The sequence below is a fragment of the Notamacropus eugenii genome, chromosome 6 (genome assembly GCF_028372415.1).
Source record: "Notamacropus eugenii isolate mMacEug1 chromosome 6, mMacEug1.pri_v2, whole genome shotgun sequence".
Classification (NCBI taxonomy): Eukaryota; Metazoa; Chordata; class Mammalia; order Diprotodontia; family Macropodidae; genus Notamacropus; species Notamacropus eugenii.
In genome coordinates, this window is record NC_092877.1 from 383,782,879 (window position 1) to 383,797,842 (window position 14,964).

A 14,964-nucleotide genomic window follows, 5' to 3' on the forward strand; every position below is an offset into this window, starting at 1 on the left:
TTCCAACCCTTCCTATGCCCACCTCCACAAGCAAACCTGGGATCTTGGTCTATGTGAAAGGCTATATTTATAGTCCACCTTCTGTCACAGTAATAGCTAGGTGTGTACTGCCTCTGGGCCTCAGAATTACTCCCTGCCCAACTTACAGCAGACTCTTGTCTGGATGAGAGAGGAGGTCAGGGATGAATACTGCCATTATTCATTAGCGTATTTATAGATCTCTTAACCATTTGACATATATAAAACTGTGCTACCATTTTTATTAGAGTAATATTTTTTAAATGTATCAAAAATGAAGTTTCTGAGTTTTGTGTCATTAATCCTTTTTCTTCCACAGCTCTGAAGTTCTTTGAAGTTGTGGACAAATCATTGGGACTCGAAGTAGGAAGACCTGACTTCACATCTGAACTCAGATACTTGCCAGCTTTGTGACAAGGGCAACTTATTTACCTGTTATCCTCAGTTTCCTCATCAGTAAAGTGGGGATAATAGTACTTACCTCCCAGAGTTATAAGAATCAGATGAGATAATAATTGTATGGCACTTAGCACAGTCCTGGCCCATAGTAAGCACCACATAAATGTAAATCGTTATTGCCCTTGTTGCAAGATTTGGTAGAGCACAGTGATTTGAAGGACTACGTTTGTCACATGGTAGAACTATCGATTACAGTCGTTAAACTATGTTTAAAGGGCACACGGTGTGAAGAATACACTGTTGGGCAGTGGGATACAAGGAGTCCCTCCAGTGGCCCATTTCAAATTACCTTCTGAAGAATCTGGAGTTCTCTGAGATAGGCTCTCCTTATTTCAATGACTCTTAGAACTCACCCTTGGGTGTCCACATTGAGTTGCCTTTCAAGTACATTATGAAATATTCTTCATTTAATTTTGTTTCCATGTTGACATGGATTATCCAATCACTAAACTATTACTGAACACTTTCCTCCTCTAGATAAAGCATTGATGATGGTACATGGTGAGGGTGACTCCAAAAAAGTGAAATGATAAATAACCCTCCACACATGCTTCAACAGCAATTCACACCCAGCAAGAAGAGAAGACTTTGAGAGTTTGCCTGGCTCCTAATCCAAGGATTAGGTAGAGCAAATATCAGCACCATTTTACCAAGGAGAAATCTGAGGCTGAGAGGTCAAAACTTGCCTATGGGCACACAGCTAAAAGATGGGCTTCAGACTAGCATCCAGCTCTGGTTTCACATGCCCTGCTCTTTCTACTAGAATAGGCTATCCGCCATCCATTTCTTGAACACCTACCTCGATGAAGACCTTCATGGTTTATGAAGCTTTTTACCTCTTTCCCTTCAGCCTTCTAACCACCCAGAGATTTCCCTTATTCCATCTAACCAGACAGAGAAGGAGGCAGTTCAAGTGTTAGTGTTGTTCGCTTTACAGAAGGGAAACTGGAACTCAAGGACTTGAGATGACTTGACAGCCAATAAGTGTCCATGAGAGTGAGAGACTCCAGGCTCATGGGGGACAAATCCCAACCTGTCCACCATAGCCTTGTATACCTATCCACAAAAAAGCAGCAACCTTGAGAGCCTCAGCCTTGAATGGTCAGGGATGGGTGGGGATTCAAGTCCTTCATTCCAACCTTTACTTTCCTTGGACTATTGTCCATACCAGCCCTAAATAGATATTGCTTCAGGCTTGGCAAAAATAGCAGCAGTCATGGGGAACCCCAGCCTTCTCCCGTGACCCAGAAATTATTTATTAGAAAGATCTTTCCTACTTTGAGCTGTAATCATTCCCCTTGTAGATCCTACCTACTAGCCTCAGTTTCTCCCTTTGCAGCAATATAGAACAAACCAGATCTGTCAGTCAGCTGACACCTTTCACATATTGGGAGGTCACTACCATGATTTCTCCGCTCTCCCTTTTCATCAGAGCTGCCTTTTATCCAGTACTTTAAGGTTCCCTAAGTACTTCACAGTTATTATCTCCTTTGATCCTCAAAAACGCTGGGAGGTAGGTGCTACTATTAACCTCATTTTTCAGACGAGGAAATAGACATCAAATAGTGAGATGACTCATCCAAGGTTACCCAGTTAGAGAAGTATCTGAGGCCATACTTGAACTCAAGGCTTCCTGACTCCAAGTTCAGCAATCTTTCCACTGTGCACCATTCCTCAGAATTCCTTCAGTCAGATGTAAGGCCTCTTTCCTTTGAACTAGTGGAATTCTTAGGATCTTTCATTAAATTTATTCTTTTGATTTTGTATTGTAAAGTTTTTATTAACTCTCTTTACCCTTCTAAAGTATGAATTCTATTGGAGTTGGGAGCTGCTCCAGCATTTCCCATTAAGCTAGGTAGAGTTGTGTTTTTTGCTTGTTTTTAATGGATGTGCCTTATGTCAAACATATGAAGAATTCATGTTAATATGTCTTCTACCTGAGACTTAAGATGCTTTATATTTAATCAACAAACATTTATTAAGCACCTACTACATGCCAAGCATAATATGGGTCCCACTTCCCCAATCAAGTTTACTTCCTTTAGTCTTTATCTCACACTCTTCCAATATGCTTGACCTTCTAACCCTTTTCTGCACACAACAATGCCTCTTGAACATCCCTTCTTGTGCATGGGTGGCCTCCCATGTTTGAAATGCTTTCAGAATCATAAAACTTAGCAGCTAGAAGAAAACTCAGAGAGATCTCTGAGGGAACATTTGGTCCAACCTATAAGCAACAACAAAATAAAGCACCCTCTCTATAACATAACTTGTATGTGCTTGGAGATCTCCAAGGCAGTCAATTTCGGGGCAGTCAATTCCCCTCTTGAAAAGTTTCAATTGTTAGGAGATTTGGGCTCACCCCCAAGCATACAGATGCCTCTTTCCAACTTCTGCTGTTTTCTCCTGTTCCAGCTCTTTGGGATGGTCCAGCTTGTTAATGTCTAATCCTCCTGTTTTCTCCAAAACTCCTCTGGAATAGCTACAAAAATCTCATTCTGACACTCTCCAATTGCCCATGCTTTCTCTCTCTCTTTAGGAATTTCTTCTATTATTTTGTATTTACTTATCTGAGTACATGTTGAGTGTTTCTGATTCCCACAGAGGAGGCTATAATAAGCTCCTTGAAGACAGGTATTTTCTTCTTTTGTTTGTTTGTCTTTCTATCCTTAGCAGTGAGCATACTATATGACACATAGTGGGTGCTCAGCAAATTTTGGTTTAAGTTTCATTGGCTGAATTTTGAGTACATTTCTCATCCTTTTGAATTTCTAACAGAGATGTTCCAAGGTGTCATTGGCCCTCATAAAATGCGGTTCAGGATGCAACAGATATTGTAGATGTGATCTGGTCAGCAAAGTGTATGGTATTATATTTTAGACCAGAGATGTCCAACTCAAATGGAAATGGGGACACTAATCCATAATGTGGGCTACCTGGTGCCTTAGAAAGCCACATTTCAATACTCTTTATATTTTATGGTATTTTTATTTATTTTATTAAATATTTCCCAATTCTAATTTAATCTGGTTCAGGCTGCATTCATGAGTGCAGCCCATTGGCTGTGTGTTTGATGCCTCTGCTTTAGACATTTTAGATTCCATGTTTCCATTAATAGTTCCAAGATCCCAAGGATTTCTGGAAATTCCAATCACACTTTTTAGTAATACTGAGCATGTTGACAGATCAAAGTACAAAGCTTTTTAGAATTCAAACTCCTGATATCAGTTCTCTGTTATAAGTGGACAATATATTTTTGGACCCTAAAATTTGGTCTTTACATTTATTCCTATTTTATTTCCATTTTAAAGTTCTTATTCTTTACAGTGTTTTTTTTAATAATTTGTCTTCTAGTTCTGTTCATTTTATTCTGCGTTAGTTTTTAAAAGCCCTCAAAGTTATTCATTTTTATGATATCTAGTATTATATTATAAGAGATTCCCTTGATTCTACTTACTCCAGTCAGAATCAGCTCATATGAGTTTTCCTTTGTCTGTTTAAAATCTGCTTCTTCATTTCTTACAGCATAGAAATAGTGCATTAATTCCCAGAATACAGCTTAGTCATCCAGTCTTCCTTTGAGAGTCATCTCTTTCAGTTCCAGTTTGTTTTTTTTCCTCTCCCACCAAATGTACATTTTTTTAATCTTTTCCTATTTCTTTGATCACTTTTGCACATTGGCTTAGCATTGGTATAGTTGGGTCAAAGGGTGTGCACTCTTTGTAACTTTTTGTAAGTAATTTCCAGAATGCTTGGACCAGATCATAAGCCCATCAACACTGAGTCAGTATGGGCCAATTTTCCCACAGCCTTTCCAACATTTTTCATTTTCTTTTTGTTTTCATTGTGACCAATCTGATGGTTATAAGAATTATAATCAATTTAGGGACCATCTGTGAACCCACAAGATTTCTGATGAAGTATAATATCCTCCTCCTGACAGAGCAGTGATACTTCTCACTTCTCCTCAAGAGGTATTAAAGAGGGATGAGATATGACTCTATCAAATGTTTATAAAAATGTATATGTGTGCATATATATATTATCATGTATATAAAATATATTTAATTCTAAATATGATTATATATGTATGTCTGTATAATTTTGCACCCTAAATCATCACTTCTGTATATATTTGTATGCATACCTATGTGTTTATTATATATAGCCACTATATATTAAATATAGACAGCTAGGTGACACAGTAAATAAAAAGTGCTCATCCCGAAGTCAGGACTACTTATCTTTTGGAGCTCAAATTCAGCCTCAGATACTAGCTGTATGATTCTGGGAAAGTCACTTAACCCTACTTACCTCTGTTCCTCATCCGTAAATGAGCAGGAGAAGGAAATGGCAAACCGCTCCATTATCTCTGCTGAGAAAGCCCCAAACTAGGTCATGAAGTGTCTGATACCACTGAAACGACTGAACAAGGATGAAATTTAATATATAAATGGCATAATATGCTAGGGATGGAATTTGTTTTGTTTTACTATGCATATTTATTACAAGGAATTTGTTTTTATTCTCTCTCTCTCTCTCTCTCTCTCTCTCTCTCTCTCTCTCTCTCTCTCTCTCTCGTTCTTGCTTTCTCTCTCTCTTTTCCCCTTGGAAGATGAGAAGGAGAGGAAATTGATTCTGTTAAATTAAAAAAAAGTAAAGAGATGAGAGAGCAGGGCTACACACATGGAGTATGGTTTGCAGTTTGATATGAAGTCACTCTTGTTTATTTTCCTTAATTATTTCACGTTATTACACAAGACCTTTCATGGAGTCCAGATTAAAAATGTTTACAATATGAAAACAAAACAAGTCAATAAATCCTTAAGAACAAAACAAAAACATTTCTATTCGTTGAAATCTCACCTTTTTAAGGCTATTTGAGGATTTCTTTTATCTTGTAGTGAAGATAGAATTTATATCAAAAGGCAGAACTAGGAATAACATTTAGGTTTGCTGTCAGACTGTCAACAGTGACACACACACACACACACACACACACACACACACACACACACACACACACACACACTGAAAACAGACAAAACAAGAGTTTGTCACAAAATCTGAGACCTCCCAAAGCTAAATGGAAGGATGTGCCAGAGCTCATAATGGCCTCTCTCTCCCTCTCTCAATCCCTTGCCTGATGTCTTGAGCATGAAATTCTTGGAGAGGTTGAGGACGGACTTTAGGGCTACTGAGGTTCCCTCCCAGTATGACTGGTGAGATGATGTGGATCCACTACAAAGCATTGTACACTCTGTACCTAAGTCAAATATGTTTTTCAAAATCTATGAAAATCAGTGAGGGAGTTATTGTGATGAGATGAAATCATGACAAAATGAGATCGTGAAGGATAATTAGTATTCCAGGGAGGGATGGCAAGGAAAGGGATTCCAGGTGAGGGGCAGGGCGACAGTAGAGTCCCCAAGAGGAATCGCAGGGCTGGGGCCTTCTTGAGCAGCAGAGGTGACTAGAGTTCCTGAAAAGGAACAATCTCTAGGCACCAGTGAGGGTAGTGTGACCCACTGGAAAGAATATTGGCTTTGAAGTCAAAGGCGCTTAATTCTGATCCAGCTCTGAGACTTCAAAGCCATGTCACCTTCTCACCTGGGAAGGCTGGTACATACAAAGAAAGGTGGCAGGTGGTCACTTCTCTCCATGAGCTCACAGCCTACTCTGAAGAAGCCTATCAGATGATGAATGGGACAAAAGCATCATGGACCATATCAGACTGTGTGCTGGACACAGAACTTCCAATTCTGCCTCCACCATACTCTAGCTTTATAATGCTGGTCAAGTGCTCACAAGCCTCTAATCCCCAATCTGCTCTTGTTTACAGTGGGGATAATAATGCGCACTATTCCTACTTCACAGGGCTGTGGTGAGGCCAACATGTGATAATGAATGTGAAGAGTGTTGGGAAATATAAAGTGTTTTGTAGACTTCTGTTGTTATGATTTGAGGTTTTCCCCTTCAAAATGACCTCTCAACATATCTGTTCCCATAATTTTCTGAGTCAAATCTTTACTGCAAACTGGGCAGGACTCTACTATTCTACTACCTGACATATAAAATATTTCCTCACCCCTCTTTTGTCCTTGAGCAGCCATTCTCCAGTTGACCAAGTGTCTCCCCCACCTTTCCTCCTGGTTACCCAGATGCCCACAGAAATTAAACATTGCCTAGTCCTCAGCAGATCCCCCAAAGATGTATGAGCAGACAAAAGAAAATTTCCCAAAGAGCAGCCTGATCCAAAGCTGAGGGGTTAGGGGAAAGGAGAAATGAGATTAGGCTCCAGGATGCCAAACAGAGCAAGCAGGAAACCTCTGTGGAAAACATTTTAAGGGGAAAATAAGGGGGGAAAACTCCTCTTCTCTGAGGTAAAGAGATTTTCTGAGTGTGAGTGAGCTAATGCAGAAGCCTGAAGAGTTTAACACTTTAGAAGCTCTTCATTAAAGCTCAGCCACAGAAACACCAAAAGCAATCCAGGTCCAGGATGTTAGAAAAAAATAAAAAGGAATGCTCCAGTTTGTTATTGAGGAGGAGATATTAGCAAAGGGGAGGAAACGATTTCTGCAAAAAAAAGAGGGGATGGGGCAGAACCCACAGACCCAGCCTTAGCAGGATGTTTCTGTCTGGAGGAAAATGTAAACATAGCTCTCCAGAACTAGTTCACCCATCTCTGTGTTATCAGCAATCTCTGGATTAGGGCAGGCACCTTGTCATCCTCTCAGCTCCAAGTAAAATCTCTGTTTTCTAGTTCTTATTTCCCTAGAATACTTTTCCTTCCTTTTTTCTTCCCTTTTTTTCCCTTCTTCCCTCCCTACCTCTCATCATTCTAGTACTACTCACTCACTCACCGCCCCCCCCCACCAAAGCAAATTAACTGATTCAAGCCCTGTGAATACATCTGCTGTCTTCCTTACTTCTAATTCATCACCTCTGGGTCAAGAGGAGGGAGGGAGGCTTCACTATCCATCTTCTGAAGGCATCATTGATTCCTGCAGATAAAGCAAGGGAAGAATAGAAAACAGATAGATGGATGGATAGATGGATACATACATACACACATACATACATAGACACACAGACAGATGAGTGGATAAACAGACAGATGGATAGTGCTTTTGTGTATTATAGGTATGACAATCTCCATCATTCCACCATTCTGATAACTAAAGAGGATGCTTTGGAATGGATAGGAATTCTCAGCTAAAGGGACCATTCCTCAACCTCTGTGGGTTCAACCTCTTTCTCTCTGTAGCTCTTAATTTGTGCAAAATTCTCTCTGCCTTGTCATCAGAAGGTTTGCAACTTGATGATTTAGACCGCTTGGGAGACCTCATGTTGGGAAATGCCCCTTTTGCTCATACTCACCTACACACAATTTGCTGTATTTGAGAAAAGGATGCTTGATGAAGCTGCTTTTTCCTGGATTCCTTGGGGCTTCTGAAAAAGCTTTGTCATCTCCACTGCTAGTCTGTTTGGATTAATTTCTACCCTTTTGCTGTTGGATTCTCCATATCCCCAGTTCATTTTTCCTCCCACTCTGCTGTTCATCTTCTTTCATCCTATTTTTATTAGTTTTTCTTTTTCCTCATTTCCTTGTTCTTTCTTGTCTCTTTCTAGTTCCTCTCCATCTCCTTCAACAGAAAAAAGGATTTGGGGAGAAGACTGTTTGGGAAGCCTGGAAGGTATGTTCAATCCATAAAAGAAGGTAAAGATGATTCAAGGACTTAGGAGGTTCAGCTTTTTCCAGTTCTTTAGGAGGTTTTCCAGAGTGAAAATACAGCTCGGTCAATGAGTCCAGAAACACTGATGAAGCACTCACTGTGTGTGAAACTGAATGCCTGGTACATTGTAAAGGCTCTAACCATGTTTGTTTGCTTTGGGGATGTGGAGACCTCCGTGAGATGGAAGGGTCCAAACATTGATGCTCTCTGGGGATTTTCTCATCTCCTAAATTCCTTAACCCAAGAGTCCTTCATCTGAGTCCCTGTCACCTGGAGTCTTAGAGATTATCAATCTGTTCTAGAATATTGCATAAGAAAATCACAGCATTTCAGATAGAATCCAGTCAAATCCCATTAGCATCTACTATGTACCAGGAATTGTGCTAGATATTTAAATAAGAGGGTTGGAGTAGTGGATCTCAAACTCTTATATTTTAAGGATGAGTAAACTGAGGCCCAGAGGAGTAGGTAGAGAAGCTGGATTTGAACTGTAGTCCCCTGAATCTGAGTCTAGAACTCTCCCCTTGAAGTATTAGAAACCAGTGAATAGAAAGGTAGGTCAAAAAGACCCGAGTTCCAGTTTAGCCTCAGACACCAGCTGTGTGACACTAGGACCTTTACTTGCCTCCATTTCCTCAGCTACATAATGGGCATAATATATCACCTACCTCCTAAGGAGCTTATGAGAAAAAAAAATAGGTAATATTTCTGAAGTACTTGACACTAGCCCAATGCTTGACAGACAGGCACTTTATAAACGCTCCTTTCCTTTCCCCCTACCTGAGCAATACTCCCTGCTACAAAACCCTGGACAAAAGCTGATTCAAACTCTGCTGGAATATCTCTAGGGAGAGTGAGCCCACTATCTCCCCAGAAACTCATTCCATTTTGACCCAGCTCTAATTGTTGGGAAGATTAGACTTCTATCAAGCCCAAATCTGCCTTTCTGCAAATCACTTCTTTTCAGAAAGACCCAAGGAGCTTGCTGAATTATCTCAGGCACTTAGCTCAGAATTAGTGGAGTACAAAAATAACAGCTTTATGGCTTTCCTTTAATTTTTTTGTCTTTTTCCTTTTCTGAGTCTCTCTGAAGAAGTTAGTCTGTGCTAGATTGGGATTTGTGTTAAATAGAAAGTTTGTTCCCCTCCTATAGCAATTTTTCAGGACATTCAGCACATGGTCATGATGCCCAATCAAGGTAAATATTCTTGGAGAAAAGACAGTGATGCAAGGGAGGGGAAAAGATGAATGAGAGGTCTGGAGGAGGACACAGACAGCAATGGTGCCAGAGCTGGGCTCAATGGCAGGCACAGTGAATCTGGAGGCAGGAGATCTGGGTTCAAATTCTTCCGCTCCTTACTATCTTTCTAACTCGGTTCAGTCAATTCCCTTCTACAAACCTCAGTTTCCTCATTTTTTAAGTGAAAGGGCTGAATTCAAGGACCTCAAAGAGTCCCCTCAGCAGTAGGCCTAGTAAGCCCATGATAATGAGATTGTGAGATTATAGATTCAATCTTTATTATTAAATGTAACCCAATACACCACATATTAAGTGCTTAACAAATGCTTTATCAACTTAGTGAATTTATGCATTACAACATTCATCTGGAAAAAAACAAACTTTTATCTGGGGAAGGACTATAGGACTCAGGTTATTAGGATCAGAGTCCTAGCTAGCAGGAACCTTAAAGGTCATCTAACCCCACGCCCCATTTAATCCACAAGGAAACTGAGCCCCAGGGAAAGGAAATGATTTCTCCTTTGCTAGGGGGACTGGGTGGCAGAGCTAGGGAAGGGACAGAAAGGGAATAAACATTCCTCTAGCCTCTACCTAGGAGCAGGCCCTGTGCTAAGCACTTTAAATATTATCTCATTTAATCCTCCCAATTTAGAGACCAAAAAACCAAGCTTGTTATCAGAATGTACTATCGGACTGAACCTGCTGTCGGCTGAATAGTGAGACTTGACTCAATTGTCCCCATTCTGCCTAGGCTGGCAGCACACAGCCAGACTGTGGCCAGGATGCCACGTGCTATTGCATGCTACGCTACCAACATTGTACCTAATAGCACAGAAGAACATTTCAGATGCTCAAGGGACAGACTGTATCTCCTGGGCCTCTTGAAGGCTGGAGAAGGCTGCTGATCCAATTAGCTGTGGATTCTAAGTGAGCTTGAACAAGCCATATCAATAGGTCAAATTTGGTGCTCCTGGCAGCTGAAGCTGCTCCTGGCAAGCTCTCTTCCTTAGCATAGGAATACATTTCTTTCCTTTCTAGATCACCCACTCCATTTGTTTGACCCTACTGGTTGAGGCCCTACTGGTGGAAGAAATAGGAGGCTGACCCCCTCTTGGTATATCCCCCCCATACTGGGAATAAAATCAAAGGCCATCTAGTCTAAACCTCTCAGGTTTTGGATGCAGAAATGGAGGCCCAAGATGGTACAGAACCTTTCTCTAGGTCACAAAAGCTAGAATTTCTCTAAGTTTGATTTAAATCCAGATTTTTCCCCTACCCCAACTATAAAACAATGTGTTCTTCAATGCCCCCTTGCAATCAGAACCTTGACTCTTTGCACTGTGGTGGCCAGCATGTTGACTTCTAGTCCACCCTCGTTTCCACTCTGCCCTGAACGACACAGCATCTTTACCTGAAGATCATTGCAAGTAATCTTGTGGCAGCTATTAAAAGTATTTTTTTTCCAAAGTAAAATCCATTAGGGTTATTTGCATTGTCTCATAGACAAAGTCTGTGGTTTTATCATCCCTCCAGGCCCCCAGGAAATACCCAATGACACCTTCACAGCCAGTGAGCTTGTTGTAAGTCCAGTAATTTTGAGTTAAATGCATCAGATAATTCAACGTACTCTTTGGGCCTTGCTGAAGGAAAATGATTACAAATGCAAACAAGCAGAAAGTTCCTCTTTATGGAACAAGAGCTTGGATGAACGGTGGCTTCTATAGACATTACTGTATCTGCCCAGCTGACCTTTTTCTGGAGGGGGTTCAGCATAAATAGGAGAATCATCTTTATATCTTAAACTGATGCCTCCAGGAGAATGTCTGTGTTCCAGAAGCTTTGCAGTAGGTATGATGAGTGACTGCCTCCTTGAGACAGAACTGGGAGGAACCTCAGAGCCTGTGTAGACCAGACCTCTCATTGAGCCAATGAAAACCTGGAGTTGAAGGGAACGGACCTGCCCATGGCCACTGGGGTCCAAGTGTGCAGGATGAGATAATTGACTCATTAATTCACGGGGCAGAAGCCTCCTCAAACAACAGCGATGGATCACTTCCCTGGGTGCTATAGATGCTTGGGCACCCACAGGACCCCAAAGGGAACAGAAACCACAGAATGTTTATGTTGGGAGAACCCTCAGACATGATCCACTTGCAGTACCCTCATTTACAGGCGAAACTGAGTCCCAGGAAGGAGCAAGGATTTGCTCTGAATCACACCCTGAGCTTGAGCTGGACCTCAAGTACCCTAACTTCACTGCACCCAGCTGCCTCTAGTGCCCTGTTTTCCAACCCCAAAGTACCCTACTACCGCAGTTGCTGCTCCTTCTCTCCGTGCTGCTGCTAGGCCTGATTTAATTTATTCATGCCGTTGGGATAGATCCTAATAATATGCTATATCTCATTAATGGAAAAAGAAAAAACCTGCAACCTTTTAGTTGCCAAGAGAATCATTAGGATGAACAGCTGAGAGTGCATCTGCTGGTTGAGCTCGGAATTACTGTAACAGGAGGACATTTTGACAATGGGAGCAGGAGGGTTTGCAGGGCACCCTCCTTTAGCCAAGGATGAAGCGCTGGCTTTCAGAGAATATGGCCTACCGTGGAAGTTGGGGAGAAAACGTTTCTCAGCTGCCCCTTCCCCTCACATACCCTTCTAGTGATGGATTCATTACTCATAACCAGGGGAAAACTTGGTGGCCTCAGGGGATGATTGGCTGCAGGTGACTGAGGCTCACCTTTGCTGGACAGATCTTATACGGCAGGTTTCACATGACCATTAAAAACAGGGTGCTGTTTCCAGGTTCCTCTGAAGCTAATTTTCTGTTCATTGCAACTCATTGAACCAACTAAAGCAGAGAAACACAAGATCTCCTGGGGGAGTGGGGGTTAGTGTCTGGTTGTCCACCCTCCTCTCCCACCTTAGAAAAGAAGCTTGCAACCCAGGGTCAATGGGAGCCAAAGTCTAAATGAATTGTATAGACCCTTGAAGTCATGTGGGATGTGGGATGATCAAGGGGGATTACATTTTTGTCTTTTAGAAAGAGGAGGCTGAGGCCAAAGCAAAGGATCAACATTATTTGAGATTTTATCAGTGGTGAGCGCACACTAGGTGCTTACCGATAGTCTTCTTCAGTGAAGGGCACAGGCCAATATAGCCTGCAGTGCCATAATGGTGGCAGAGGCTGGGACAGCTGTGGGAGTTTCCAGTTTGGTTCTGACCCCAGCATGTTTTGGGGCTAGGGATCTAGTAGGAGACAACAGTGCAATATAGAAGCTGAGAAAGGGAGCATGGCCTTAGGCTGCCTTTAGGAAGGCAGCTGGCTCAGGCTTGGGATATGGTAGTACTGCTATTTTCTGCCCTAGTCAGAACTCACCTAGAGAACTCTGCTTAGGTCTAGGCACCTTGTCTCCAGAATGCATCAATAAACTAGATTTGACATGCAAAGGAAGACGAGATTATCCTACATGAGAATCACGTGAAAGGACTGCAGATGTGGGGCTTGGTGAGGAGAAGAGAGTGACCACGGTGACTGAAGTCAAGTGTCCAAACAGTTACTCCAGGCCGAGGGAATAGACCAGTTTGGCTTCACAGGGCAGAACCAGGAGGAATGCAGCCAGAGCTGGAAAGGTAGACGTCAGCTGAAGGTCAATCTGAGCCTCCCACCTCACCGTTAGGGACACCCAAAGTAGAATGGGCAGGGTGGGACCTTTCCTCTTAAATGGAACCTTCTGGGCCAAATTCTTTTTTCATTATTTATTTGTCTGTTTGCTTACTCATTCATTCATTTATTTATTTCATTTGTTTTTAAAATGTGGATGATACAAAATAACATGATTGCATTTTCTGCTCAGTTTAAGTCTGAACCTAGGAACATAAGGAGTAAATGTCTTGTTCAGTGACAAGGCCATGTTGGCTTGTTATGGTAACTCAAAAGAAGTGTAGATGGGAAGCTTTGTGCCATGAGACACTACACAACCAGTTACAGTCTCCGTTTTATTTGCATAGAAGCAAAAGGTGTCAGTGTGGAGTAGAAGAGCCAACAGAAAGCCTTGGGTTTGAATCCCACTTTGGAGGCTGGTCAAAACTGTAGAGTGATGGGATAGGCCTTACTTAGGCCCTTGGTAAAGTGGGAAGGAATGACGAGGTCAGCCTTGTCTGCTCCCCTGAGCAGTTGTGAGGAGAATGTATTCAAGGCACTGAATCATTCTGAAAGTTGTCTTTCACTGGTAGGCCACTCCCTCCTTTAAGGGTAGTATCTCAGGGCCTTGCATTTCTACTTTTTTAAAAGTGGAGACTTGTGGTTTTTTCCCAATGCTTTTTATGTTCATATGTTCATATATATATAGCATACATATATATATATGAACATATGAACACCCATCCACTCTAGGACCAGACTCCAAAGAACAAAGCCCTCCTTCCAACCCACCGAACCTTAGGGTCACCAGGACCCTCTGGCCATTTCTCCTGATGCTTACCTTAATTCTCCCCATCCAACTTTCAGGTTTGCACCCCCAGAGATTAAGCCTCTAATCACTTCAGGGGCTGTTCATCTCAGCTTTGGAACTTTGGTGACCAGCTCAGTTGTCTTCATTATGGGGAAAATAAAGGTATGATAGCCAGTCAGTTCCAGACTGGACTGTGCTTCACGCTACGATCAGCTGTCTCCTCAGGTCATCTCAACACCTGCCTTCTGCTCCATTGCTCTGGAAAGAGTAATCAAATTAACCCTACTATTGCCATCTTGGAAAAAAGAAAACAAAATGAGAGAACAACAATAAATGACGGTCCTATTATTCTGCTCCCGATGCCGAGACTCCCAGGAGAAAATGCCCTTCGCAGGCTACATCTCCCACTGGAGTGTCCTTTTCAGAATGTATCTTTCTTGACGGCAGGGACTTTCTCACATTGGTATTTTATTCCCAGTGCTTAGTACAGTGCTAGGCATATAATGTCTTTCATGATTTCTTTTCATTCATTCATTCGTTAGTTCTTCAGTCACTAGAATTGTGGATTATGGCTCTGGCAATCACAAACATGAAGCAAGCCAGACTGTTCCCAAGTGGAAAGCTGAGAGGGGACTTCCCACATCATCGAAGGATGTCCTCCAGCTTGCTCCCTCCCATGCTTATCCCAGCCCTGCCTTTGTCACAAAGCATTCCTTCTCTCCCATCTGCTGCTAAATACTTTCTCCCATCCCAGGAACTGCTGCCTGCATTCCCTTCCCAACTCTGGTTCCTTCTTCAGGTGCCTAGGAACCCTGTCCCTAGGAGCACCTTCCACACCTCCAGCAGTCACAATAATCTTAATCAACCTCCAATTCCCCCTACCCCCACGCTCACTTGCCCCAGTTGCAAACATTGCTGGTTATGACTGACAGTGTTTCTTCTCTACTTAGAATTCATTATTTGAACTAGATTTGTGGATGTTTGCTTTCCTGTCTTGTCAAACTCCCTAATGTTACCCAATTCCATATAATAGGAGTTGGTTTTGATTTTATTTTAATGTA